This window comes from Melospiza melodia, chromosome 9 (assembly GCF_035770615.1).
Source record: "Melospiza melodia melodia isolate bMelMel2 chromosome 9, bMelMel2.pri, whole genome shotgun sequence".
NCBI classification, from domain to species: domain Eukaryota; kingdom Metazoa; phylum Chordata; class Aves; order Passeriformes; family Passerellidae; genus Melospiza; species Melospiza melodia.
In genome coordinates this window covers 22,451,146-22,464,017 of record NC_086202.1, presented here as the reverse complement: position 1 = coordinate 22,464,017, position 12,872 = coordinate 22,451,146, and the positions used below count along the sequence as shown (strand labels likewise).

Sequence of the window (12,872 nt, the reverse complement as noted above, 5' to 3'; positions counted from 1 at the left end):
AATAAGACAAAATAACATAGTTCCTTAATCTTGTGTCCAATAACAGTATGATTCAGTGTAAGATAATGTATCAAATAGTGTGTCCTACTCTTTTTGGACATTAATCTTGACAGAAAAATCTTTAGCTTTGTATGGATTAGTCAATGCAAATTCATTAACTACTTGTCATGCTTCTAATACAATCTGCCCTGACCCCAAGACTTGACAGTGTAGTGTTAATCAAATCTACAGAAGTTCCCATATAGAGAAAACAATCTGTTTCAGGTTAGACAGATTATTTTTCCCTAAAAAAGAAGGGGAAAAAAGGTTGGAATAAAGTATGTAAGAAAAATATTGTAAAATATGACTCCATTTTTTTTTTTCAAACCCTTTAATATTAATAATATTATTCACAGTTCTCTGTATTGAAAAAGGTTTAGTTTGGTTATTTTTAACTTGCATCTAGAAAACAGCCACTTCTTTAAGGTAGCAAGTCTACCTTACAAAACAATGAAAACTTTAGTTTCAATGAATATATCTTTTTACCAAAAAAAATATTTGAGTGAAATTGATATACATTCACCCTACACACTAGGTGACTTGCAAATAGCAGAAGAATTGCAACAAACACCTACCAAACTATTTTAGTTTTAACTACCCGGTTATAGTTTGCCCTTTGATGCATTTGGCAACTATAGGATTCACCTTTCTCTTTGGATTTTTGTCTGTTTATTCACTTCACTGTTTTTATTCCTTTTACAAAAATCTTTAATTACCTCTTTTTGCACATAGGGCTGTTTATGGATTTATCTTCATAACCAAAGGCAATATTTCTTAAGTAATTTCATTAGTTTCTGACTTATTTAGGAGGGTACCCCCCCTCTTCCTCTTCCCCCTTTTATGCTAGCTTCTTAATACCTTGTTTTTTAGTGTTCTGCTAGTTATATTGGCTATCTTAAGACAGTTTCCTCTGACTGTAATTCATCCAGAGATTTGCCTGGAAGGGATTAAATGTACAAATCTCAACCTTGTTATCACCTAATTTCATGGTTTGTTTTACCTTCAAAAAGAAACGTCTTTAAGCTCATGAAAGTAATTTCTTGCATAGTCATTAGATCTGCATTTAATCACATGCATGGTTTTGAAGGTTCTCTACCAGATTTTCTTTACTGCAGAGAGATATCTCTGACACTGAGGTGAAGCCTTAGCTAACATGTAGGCATTTGGGGATTTCTCTCCTGAACATTTCAAAGATCTGTGTAACACACACCCAGATGATGGGGATGGGACTGCTGCTGGATATTGAAACTTCATATTTAGATTAGCCAGATGCTAAGAAGTGAAAGAACAGCGCCAGATAAGACTATCAAATTGCTATATATAACTTTTAGCATCTTAATACACTGCAACATCGTGCTTAGAAGTAATAAAGTCACACAAGATTTTTCTGAAGCATTTCAGTTATACGGGACTACTTTGTACTCGGTCACTTCAGATCTTTTGAAAAACTTTCCCAGAATAATTTAGGAAAAGGTTTTAATAACCAAAAGCAAATAAATTGAAACATAATCATCTTTTTAACTAAACTGAAGCAAGCAGACACCATTGTCCTTGTTATTTAACCAAGCAGCTTGCTTAATGTCTGAAGTGAGAATGGCTAATGATTCCCCTTGTCTTTTAACCAGACCCCCCACTCTGAACTCTTATAAAGAAAATATCAGGGCAGGGAAATTCCTGTCTCCTGTCACCCCTTTGCCACACAGATTGCTGCCACATACTCATTCTCACTCACAGACCAGGGACTCAGTCTTGCATATCAAGAAAAGGTCTTGGTCTCTATGCACAGAGATCAGCAAACTGATCCTAATAAAACCCAGAGGACGTTTAACTTTTAATAAATTAATTTGCTTCTCAAGAAAATGATTTTAGATGTCTGGTGTTTCCTTTGCCTTGTTATGAACTCAGACATATGTCAAACCTACCTTTTCATTTCTTTTTTCCTGCTGTGATATCACTGACTGGAACAGGGCATTCCTTACTAAAGCACGATCAAAGAGGATGAAATCGTCACGATGTAGATACTAACATAAACCAGAACCAAGGAACTTCTGCTTTGCAAAACCAATCACTGAAAGGTCTAAAAACTTATCACATTAATTAAAAGGATGAAACTTGAAAAGTACATTTTTCTCTCAACATCCATCATGAAACAAACATCATGCTCCTATTCTACTTCCTCAAAGGAAAAAAAGTTGTGGTCCAAAATAATTTCTAAAAAATTTTTCAATAATTGGTTTTGATGTCAAAATATGTATAAACACTATAGAGACATTTGTGGGTTTAATTTTATGGAGGAAAGCAAAATGCACCTCTGTCTCACTCTCTCTAATGTCTATAGATGCAGTTTTGAAAAAATAATTTTAATATTTATTTAAATGTATGTAAAATAGATTAATTTGCTAGCAAGCAATACGCATTCTTATATTTTCTATGAAAATTCAGTAGAGACAGTATTAATATATACAAATAAAATAACATTTCAAACAATTGAATTTAAAATGCTTCCATTTATTTTCTGCTGCATTCTCTGTTCTCATATCAGTCACCAGCTCTGAAAGCAAGTATCTTAAGTCTTTTTCTTCTAATTTTAGGAAATCATCTTTACCCTATTTGAAACGTACAACTTTGGTTAAAAATAGAACAAAACAAATTGTAACTTCAGTATAAATACCAGTGTTTTGAAACCCCAATGACTCTGCAATGTCACTGTTAAAAAGTCATCCGTCCCCACAGAAAAAGTATAACCGAAACCTTCTTTTCTACAAGGAATTTGAAGATAAGGTGGGGAAAATTGTTGTGGAGTGGAAAATTATTAAAGAAAAATAGAGCCATTTAAAAACAGCAAAGCATTTCATATTGCACCAATCGAACTGATTGCTTCAGGAGAGCAGGTACCTCACAGGGGTCCAGCATTTACCTTCTCCCTGTGGGCACTTGTACTACTTCTTGGTATGGCCTATATCTGCTGCAATTTAAAAGCTACATTCTGATAGCTACTCTCTTAGTAAAGATTCTGTTCCTGGAGAAAAGTTTTAATAGAGAAACTGTATTCAATTCTAGTTATATATGTTTATGCAAGATCCACAGGGTGCAGATGAAGAAATTTTCAGCAGTATCACAAAGTAGGATGGGTCTCCAGCCATCCAATAATGAAATTTGCCAAATAAGGAGAACGAAGGATTTAATTACCCATGAGAGTTACCCTTCTCCTATATTGAGAAAAATCCTGACAGAAGAGTTGTCCTTTAAGTCTTTCACCCTGGAGATTTCACAATGCTCTTCTTATTCACCTGTCCTGCCACATATTCTTAAGGAAGCTATCTCTGACTGAAAAAAAATTCCTTTTGGACTTACTAGTGTCTGAAGTCTCCTTTGTAACTAAACTATGACAGTGCTGGAGGAAACCTTCAATCTTAAACATCTCAAAAAAAAAAAAAAAAAAAAAAAAAGAAGAGTCATAGAAATGCCTATGTCCATGCTTTGTTCAAAAACTGAATATGACCCATCCACGAATAGCACTTTGGTTCTAACAGGCTGGGCATTAGGAAAAGAGAAAGAATTTAGTCCAGCTCAGATACTGCCCTGTTAAATTTTAAAAAGTTGTCAAATGCACAGATAAATTATTGCCACATGTTGATGAGACCCATATGTAGGTAAACTAAAGCTGGGAACATACATGCTACTGATGGGGTTATTTAATGGTTAATAAGGGATGTCTGGTTTAAAATTAACAGAGAAAAGAGTTTCCACAATTATTAACTGAAGACTAGATAATGAATGCAAGGCAAAAAATAATTAAACTAGTGAAAAATTTCCAAGGGAATTAGCTAATAATTAACCCAGAAAAGAAATTAATTTGTGTAGGTTACCTGAAAAGTAGCTAATGTGTAAATCTGGTTATGGGTGGTTAACATGCATTGAATTGACAAACTGATCAATGAATGAAAAAGTTAATGATTGATGGGGATATACCAATTAACCCAGGTTAATAATTAAGGAGTCATTAATTAGTTAAACCTGGTAGCTTGGTGAAGAACTGCAGCTTCTTAACTGAACACATGTACATTTTTTTAATGCTATCATAGCTTGAATGACTCTTGGATTTATATTAGTTCTGCCAATTTTAAGCAAACATTTTAAGTTTTGGAGTGCTGAGACACATAAAGACTATATTTGTTTATACACATCACAGCTCATTGTTCACTCTTGGGAATGTGTATTTGATAAACGAAAACAAAATTATTTTGAAATACATGTTGCTATTTTCCCCAACCAAATTAGAAACATCCTGCCCTTATGTTCAACAAACACAGTGGGGTGTTCATATTTAAAGATTTCTACTTGCATATGTGCAACTTGTCAGGTAGTTTATGAATATTTACATATTAATTGGCCTGACATCTGTCATAATTGCATATTAATTATTTTTGTTTTAATCTGATAATTGATTTATTATACTGCTGTCTGCAACTCTAGGGAAATGTCCCTGAGGGACAATGCATGCACACAGATTTGGTCTTCTGCCTACAGCACTCCTCTGCTGATGATCTGAAAAAAGTTTTGCTGTTTTTTTTGTAGTAGAAAGATGCATTTTAGAACTTGAAACAGTGCTTGTCAAGAATTAGCTGAAAGACAACCTTTGACTTCAGTGAGCCTCAACACAGGCCTGTAGTCAGTGTAACAAAGCATTTCTGAAACAGTAGAATGACAAAAATCAATGGACTTTTTGATTCTGGATCAATGGAGAATTACGATTTCAGTATATAAATTATCCACGAAGAGGAGGCTAAGTTACAGATGTGGGAGAGTCACAGACTGCATCAGAAATGGGCCCTGATTCTGCATATGAACAGAAATAATGTTCCGATTCTTAATTCACTGAAAATCGACACTTAAAAGAATAAATAAATATACGAGCTTCACTAAACTGTATGTGTGCTTTCTGCTGAGACAAAAATGTGCTGTGCATGTCAAAAAAACAGGTAAAGCACATATATCACTGTAGTGTAGCAATGGGCTATAGGAAAAATATCCAGGAAAACTCTTGAACTAGGCAAGGAAATGCTGGAAATGGCTTAAACCCAACCAGGTCAGGAAAATCTGAGAGCCTGTTGGAGCAGAACTCTAACAATGCAGATTGCTGTGAGAGCAGTGACATGCTGACCACTTGACAGAAATACAAACATTTTCAAAAGAAGGTTCTCCCACCCAAATCTGACTGATTTCAGACAAATAAGACAGTCTGAATTTTTAGCACTTTCCCACCCCTGAAGGAGTGGGAAGAAATAAGTATTTGGATTACTGGCACAAGAAAACCAGTCCACTGCTCCCATAAAAAGCCTGATCGTGATATTCACGTGACATGAGTCAGCCTGGAGCACCCATTTCAGTGGGGTATCCCCTTTGTGCTGACTGGGACAGGAGGAGAACAAGAAGGAAACAACTCCAGAGGTGATCCCATGCCAAAGCTGTAATAAAGCATGGCAGAGGAGAACGGAGATGGAAAGCAAATTGCTTTGAAGGGGCCATTTTCAAGTTCAAAGCAATGAGCATCCAACAATTTGCCTGTTATGGCTCATCTGATGCCAAAATCTCTGCACACTTTCCCCCAAAAAGGTTCATTTTATCCAACATCACCCTTATAAACATAAAGCTAACTGAAGTTTCAATCATTTGAATTACAGATGCACGACTGCTTATCTGCATCTCTGCCACAATATGAAAGGCAGGAACGAGAAAAGCCTCAGCAATATTCTGTCATTACCACATGGCAATTAGACTACTATATATATATTTCACTTGACATTTCATTGATATAGCCACTTCCAGTAAGTTGTACTACATCTTTGAACTGGCCTATCCTAACAGAGTCTAGCATGGATTTGGATTGGCACCAACATCACTTCAAACCCTGCCAGGTCCCTCAGCCATTCCATTTGTAACTTTCACATGATTTCTCATTCACAGTTTAGACCTTGAGCAGAAAGGAACTGCATGGCAGCCTGCCAAAAGAAGTGTTTATTGTTTATAAATTATGAACAACGTGTGTATTTCTGCAATTGGCAATTTCTATCTTAACCAAAGCAAGCTATATTTATAGAAAATTGGAACATCGTGTTTTGTACTATGTTATGGCAGATATTATCTTAGATGAAACAAAACACGTGCATGAGCCACATTAAAAACTAGGGCTTAGTTTGTCCAGACCCAAAGGGTACATTCTAGTTCTTGCATTATTAAAAGTCATTACCACTAATTAGCATACAGAAGTAATATTTTATACATATCTAGTGGGAACCTGGTTACTTTTCATGACATCTGCAATTTTTCTAAATAAGCCTTAATAAGCAACATTAAGGCTTTAGTGCAAATCCACAAATGGAAAATGGCAAATCAGATATTGAATCTGAATGCTGAAACTAATACTGAAAAAAAAATTAAAATGTTTCTGCTGCACCTTATGGAAAACCATCAAATTTATTATGTCGAAAAGTGATATCAGAAATTCAAACAAAAAATAAGTTCACTAATTTCCTGGTTTTCTTTTTAAAACCTTGTCTATTGTTCTGTTTCTTATAAAGAGAGTCTAAAGGATCACGAGGGCACTGTTATGAAAATACCTGCAGTAGTGATAGAAATATCGAGTAGCTCTCAAGTATTCATTTCTAAATAAAAGCTTGAAAGAGTGATTTCAGTTCCTGAGAGCAGAGTCTAGCAATATTTGAAAATAATGAGAAACAATTACTTGCTGCATTGATAAATATCTTGGGAATATCTCCACAAAGTATTGTGACGTTTTTAAGAATGGGAACAATATCGTTTCTTTTCAAAGCTAACTTGTATCTAAAGTGTATCTTGACCACATAATACAATTCTAAAGCAATCACCTATAGAAACAAAGAGCTGGAATGGAAGCAGGAAACAAATGGAACAGAAGAAAGGGAAGAGGAGAATAAAAGGAAAAGACAGAGAGAGAGAGAACTAAAGAGTATCTTAAGCCACTCTTACCCTGTCTTTCTGCAAGCTGCAGAACACAGATGATCAGGAGAGAAATGGAAGAAAGAAGAACAGGTTTGGAAGCTTCTATAATACAGCATGAAACAGCCAGGAGCAGGAGTCCTCACAGAGTTTTACGAGGAGGCTGCTGAGACAGGCAGGAGTGTTCCCTTCCTGCTGTCAGGACAGCCTCATGCTGCTGCCCCTCATGGCACTAGCCTCACTGCACGGCTGCTCTTCAGACTGACTGGGTGACAAAACAGATTTAGCTGCCTTTTGGGTTTTTGGGTTTTTTATTTTCCTGCTCTGGCATCAAGGAGACTATGAGGGCAATGGGAGTGTAGGAATCACCCACAAGATAGTAGAGGGAAATCCATGATTACAAAGGAAATTTCTCCCCCAGTTTCAGAGATGACAGTGACCCAGACTGGGAGTTGATTGTGTTGCCAGCCCAGCCAAAATAAGGTTCTAGGGCAAGGAGAGCACCAACAGGCTGTGCACAGACCCTTCTGCAAGAGGGTCCTGGAGCTTTGGCCTGGCACGCTCCCGCACATCCCAGAGAGAGGCCAGGCCCACCCCGGCCCCGCAGGAATGGCGGGGTAGGGAGAATGGTGGAGCATCACACCCACCTTGCACTAGCTGCAGAACTGCTGCCGAAAATGAAGGTAATTAGGAGTTAACAGAAGGAAGGAGAAGGTGGGAAAGCAAGATCTGCAGGGACATGACCAACATGCCACAACACTTTTTGTACCTGTATTATGTTTTGTTCTCATATAGAAAAGTATGTCACAGCCCATCCCTTGTATTAGATAAATAAATCTGGGAATAATACCTTTCTCTTTTCTCTACAAGCTTGACAGGTTTCATTATAACACTGTTTTCACCTCCACCTTTCTGGAAGGTGAACTCAGAAGGTAGCTGTGCCAGAACCTCCTTCCCAAGATCAAACCAAGAGATAGATATGTACAAGTAAAAGAAATTAGGTGTGACTTTATATAAAGTGTCACCTTTACAAATATATCAGCATAACACAAGTCTGATTTTGCAGGATTTCCAGCCATACATGCACATACAATATTTTGTCCTTCTAACCTCTGAAAAACACAATTTTAAGGAACTTGAACACCAAAAGTTTTAATACCTTTTAGTTTCTATGTGTTTCAGCTGTTTTAGTTTCTATGTGTTTCACACTTAGGAATTTGTTACTGAGGACACCTGGAGAACACGAGAAAGTACACAGCACTGAAACCGTGGTGTTCTGCCTTTGACATAACATGACTAAAAAAGCACCTAATTTAAAGTTTAAAAAAAAGCCAACTACAGCATAGCCTTCCTACATGCCTCAGAATATTTAAATATCCCTGCTTGGGGTTTCTAAGTGGCAGCTGTTTTAATTCAGACAACATATTTATAGCCCTTATATCTCTGTCTCCCTGTGTGTCACATTCTCCACCAGAGAGGCAGCTACTGAACATGTCTACACTTTGGTCTTTTTTTGGCCCCATTTGATTCATTCGATCTCTCAGTAGCCAGTAATTATAGCTATATATATAACCTTTAGCTTCCCAGTGATATGTATGGTTACACCTCTCCTCTCTTCTGTGAAATCCTTTAGCTGAGTGTTCTGAATTCATTCCTCTTTTGGGGATAATGCATGTCTCAGTGTTTCTGCAAGGGTACAGATCAGGGGCTATGGTGCTAATTTAGCATCAGCATCACTACTGGAGAAACAGTTATACTCTGTATTGACTAATTTTTCTCCTGTGACTGTATTGAACCTGCTCCTCAACCTTTTCTTCACAGAATGCCATCACCATCTGAGTAATACATCATGAGTGCAGTTCACTCTGATGATGTATTACACTAACATATCATTAGTGCAACAGCAGAGCAAGGCGCTTTGATGATGTATTAATGCAATACATCATCGGAATGAGTCACTCCCATGATGTATAACTCAAAAGATGGTACTATCCAGGGAAACATGGACATCCAATAAATCAGGGACAACATTAAAGAATAAAATCTAGGACATCTTCTAGGGAAAAACAAAGCTTCAGAAACCTTTGAATGAATACAGCATGAGGTTTTCCCTAAAACAAAAACAAACAAACAATAATAGAAAGAATACAAATTTTCATATTAATTTTATCAGGAATGTAGGTTTCTGTGAAATACAATTACCATGATATTCAAATTTGAATTCTCTTCTGCAATGACACATGATATATGCAGGGCATTTTAAGTTAGAGAAAGATTATGTGGTACAATTGGTAATATACTCACTTGAGACTTTTCATATCCTACCTGGAAGCAGAGAAAAAGGGAAGCAAATGCAAAAAAAATCCAAGTCTCTTCCCTGCAAGAAAAAGGCGGAAACCTTTTTGAACTGCTAAAAGGAGCAATTAAAATTTTGTGTTAAGATTTACTACACACTTTACATAAATCTAACAAATCCGTCTATTGACAGTAGTGCAAGCAGAAATGGCAAACTTTAAATAAGTATAGCACTGAGGATTAAAAGGCACTTACTCGTAAATATTTACCTAAAAATGTTAGCTCTGTAGATACAGTTAGTAGGAAAAAAAACCCCCACATATCCATGGATTTACACAACTGATATCAACCTATGAAATGTCAGATCCTAAATACAGCAACAACTCATGAGAAAGCTACTAAATGCAATTCTGAGTGAGTTGCAAAGTTATAAGAAATTTTAATTAGAACATTTAAAAAAATAAATTTGAATTTCAACATTCTGAACAAACCTAATATAAAACAACAATGCCTCCCTGGTCAGAGAAAATACATATTTTGGGAAACAAAAAAGACAGAGGGTTTTTTCTCACTCATCCTGCGGGTTTTATGGCATGGCCAGAAAATAACCACTGCATGAAATATCAGATAGCACTCTGCTCAAACAGTGAAAGACGTCTCTGATGTTACATGTTTATTTTTGGGTTTCTTATTCAAACAAACACCCGTCTTTTGCTCACACATGCTTGCACATGCAGACACCCTGCCCACCACATACCTTAACGTGCTTAAAAGGGGTAACTTCCGAGCAAGCCTTTCATACCCTGAGAGCTATTGTTCAGCAACAGCTCTGCAAATCCCCCTGCCATGAGAACAGATAGATTTTTGTTGATGTTGTTTTGTTTTGTTTTAAATTGGCCTCAGCTGCATTTGATTGCTCCAAGCTTGTGGAGATTTTCCAGCTGAGGCCCTGAAATCCCCATTAGGATTTAACTCCTCAGTCTCACTTTCCCCAGCTCCCCAAATCCCAGTTCTGCTGATACAAATAATGAATGTGCTCATATGTGTGTGTAGGAACGATAGAGGGAAAATCTCAGTGTTTAAGTGGTAACCCTGAGCCTTTGTGTTCAGAGAGAAGCCTGGTGCTCCCTGCAGACAGTGATCGCAGGGCTGGCTGAGCCCTCTCTGTGGCTCAAGCACAGTCCCAGCAGACCTTGCTGGCTGTCATCACTCTGAGCAAAACTCTGGCATTTCAAGTCATCTCAGTCACTTTATGAAAGAAATCACTTTTCTTGAAGCATTTCAAATAATTGTGGTGTCTAGTAGGAAAATATATTTAAAACATATTGAAAAGACCCCTGAAGATGGAGCAGAACTGGTAAATATTGATGAGAAAGAGAGGAAGTGGGGCTGCTCTGCAGAGGTTTGTCTGCAAACATCAGCTTCCTTCAGCCTGTAACCTACACTTGGGGACCACTGGCCCCATCATAGCAGCCCTACTCTCCGAACCAAAGCTGGAGGTGCCCTGGGACTGGAGAACATCCCTGTGTGTCCCTGGCCAGCTGGCATCCGTGGCCGAGGCAGAGTCACAGAAGGAGCAGCTCCTCCCTGCCGTGCCCCTCTCTGGCTGGGGATAACCATGTCAGTAAATGTCACAGTCTGCAGCGAGCTGCAGCTCTGCTGCTGGGGTTTGAAGGCAGAGCTGCTGATTCAGAGCTGCAGGCCAGGCTGATGCTGGCCACGGCACAGGGGGTGCTGGGGTTACACAAGAGTCCGTCCTATCAATAAAACACAGCTGCCCTGAGGGGCATAAATAGTATACAGGGTTCTTAATTGCCTCAGCAGTAGCAAAGAGAGAAAGAAGCTTTTTTTTTGTTTTTAACAAAAGGTCTTTCCTGTGCTGTTTCAACTAAACCAATCCTGCCTGTATTCCTAGGGAGTTGCAGTTCCTTACAGGCATTTAAAAGCCTCTCTAAAACTCACCAATTTTCTAAGTGCCTTTGCTGGCCAACAGCCGTAGTTTTCCCTTTCCTTCAGTGTCTTCATGTCTTCATGGCACCATATGAAGTAAAAATAAACACATTTTGTGCAAAAATTCAAACAAATGTGGAAGAATCCTGCTTATGTCTCTGTATTTTAAGCAGTGGGGCCAGGCCATGACTTTCCATGTAACAAAGGGTGTTGAGGCAGTTGGGTCAAAAGAGAAAAAACAAGCAGAAATTCTCCCTATCACAGTAACCTTACACTAACATCTACCCTCTTTTAATACGTGTGAAAGTCAAATGCAGAGAAAAAAAAGGCTGACCTAAAAAGACAGTATCAAGTATGAAGTAATATCAAGGAGTAAGCCTCCTCAAGTCCCACTTCTTTGCAGATGTTGCTTTTTTAAGGACATGGTTCTGTACATTTTGAGTAGGAAAGGAGCCTTTATTATTTGGCTTAATTCTTAATTGAAACCATCCTACAAGCAACACAGACAGTAGTCAAGAAACGTAGATGAAAATCTTAATACCAAAGTCCTTGTCAAATTCAAGCGCAAATAAATTAGGAGTATTAACTACATCATGTGTGAGTCAAGACCTAGTTATTTCTGCTAAAGAGGGCTTGATTAATGAGACTGTGGTTTTACATTTATATAACAGAAACATCTCTACTCCCTCAATCTGCAGGGCATGGGCACTCAAAACGAACACATTTTAAATAATTACTCACACTCGATCTCCTCATGACACAGGTCTGAAAATTGCTCAGCCCTTTCCTTCTTACTTTTAGGAAAGGATTCCATTTTAACTTCTCTCCCCCATTTTGTATGTAACCAGTGAACCTGAAATCATGTCAAAGGACAGCTTTAAATGTAGAGTGAGGAAAATAGTCCATAAGCTCAATCCTAATAGTTTGATTTCTATACCGCACTAACAACTTTCTTAAACACTATGCTCTTGGGTTTGATCTTCTCTGAGTGGTCTTTTTACATTTTATTTCTTTTTTTCTTCCAATTAAAACTATTATAATTTAATGTTAAGAGGTTGCCATTTTACTGAGACTTTTTCCCAAATACTCTTCTGAAATCTGGAAAATAACATCCACAGAGTAAAATGCAACTCTGCTGAATAAGAGGGAGTGTTACATTTGCAACTAAGCACACTATCTAGCACTAGAGTCTGTATGTAGAGCAATTTTACTTGGATTTCATGGAGAGAATCCTGAATATATATTTAATTTCAAGCCATTCTGCGAAAGAATCCCTCTGAAAAAATTTTATTTGGGCATTCAAGCAGGGATGTTAAAGACTGAGTCATTCAAGGATTTTAGTTCAGAATCATTTTGTCAGTATGAAAGTGTCTTTATATCAGTCAGAAAAGTCAAAGTCTCAAAGTGAAATTCTTTCTCTGGGCACTTTTACCTTGAAGTTCAAATTAAGTTATTTATTTATTTCATCCAAACAGAAAGTACTAGGCACTCTACCCAAAGATGGCTTTAATCCTCAGACAGTTATAGACGTTATGGCAAGTGTTTACACTTCTCATGCTATTTGTCACACAGTATCCTGTTAACGGTTTTCATGTGTCATGGCATCCCTT

The 12,872-nt window shown here is 37.5% G+C and overlaps 1 long non-coding RNA gene across 1 annotated transcript in view; it reads right to left on the bottom strand.

Annotated features, from left to right (window-relative positions):
- The window catches only part of LOC134421672 (uncharacterized), a 63,622-nt gene extending 53,468 nt beyond the window's left edge, over window positions 1-10,154 (bottom strand). Inside the window, exons 1-2 of the long non-coding RNA XR_010028655.1 lie at window positions 10,070-10,154; window positions 9,343-9,394 (exon numbers count right to left, since the gene is read on the bottom strand). This is a non-coding gene — a long non-coding RNA (uncharacterized LOC134421672). The remainder of the gene's footprint in view (window positions 1-9,342; window positions 9,395-10,069) is intronic.
- Between the last annotated feature and the right edge of the window lie 2,718 nt (window positions 10,155-12,872).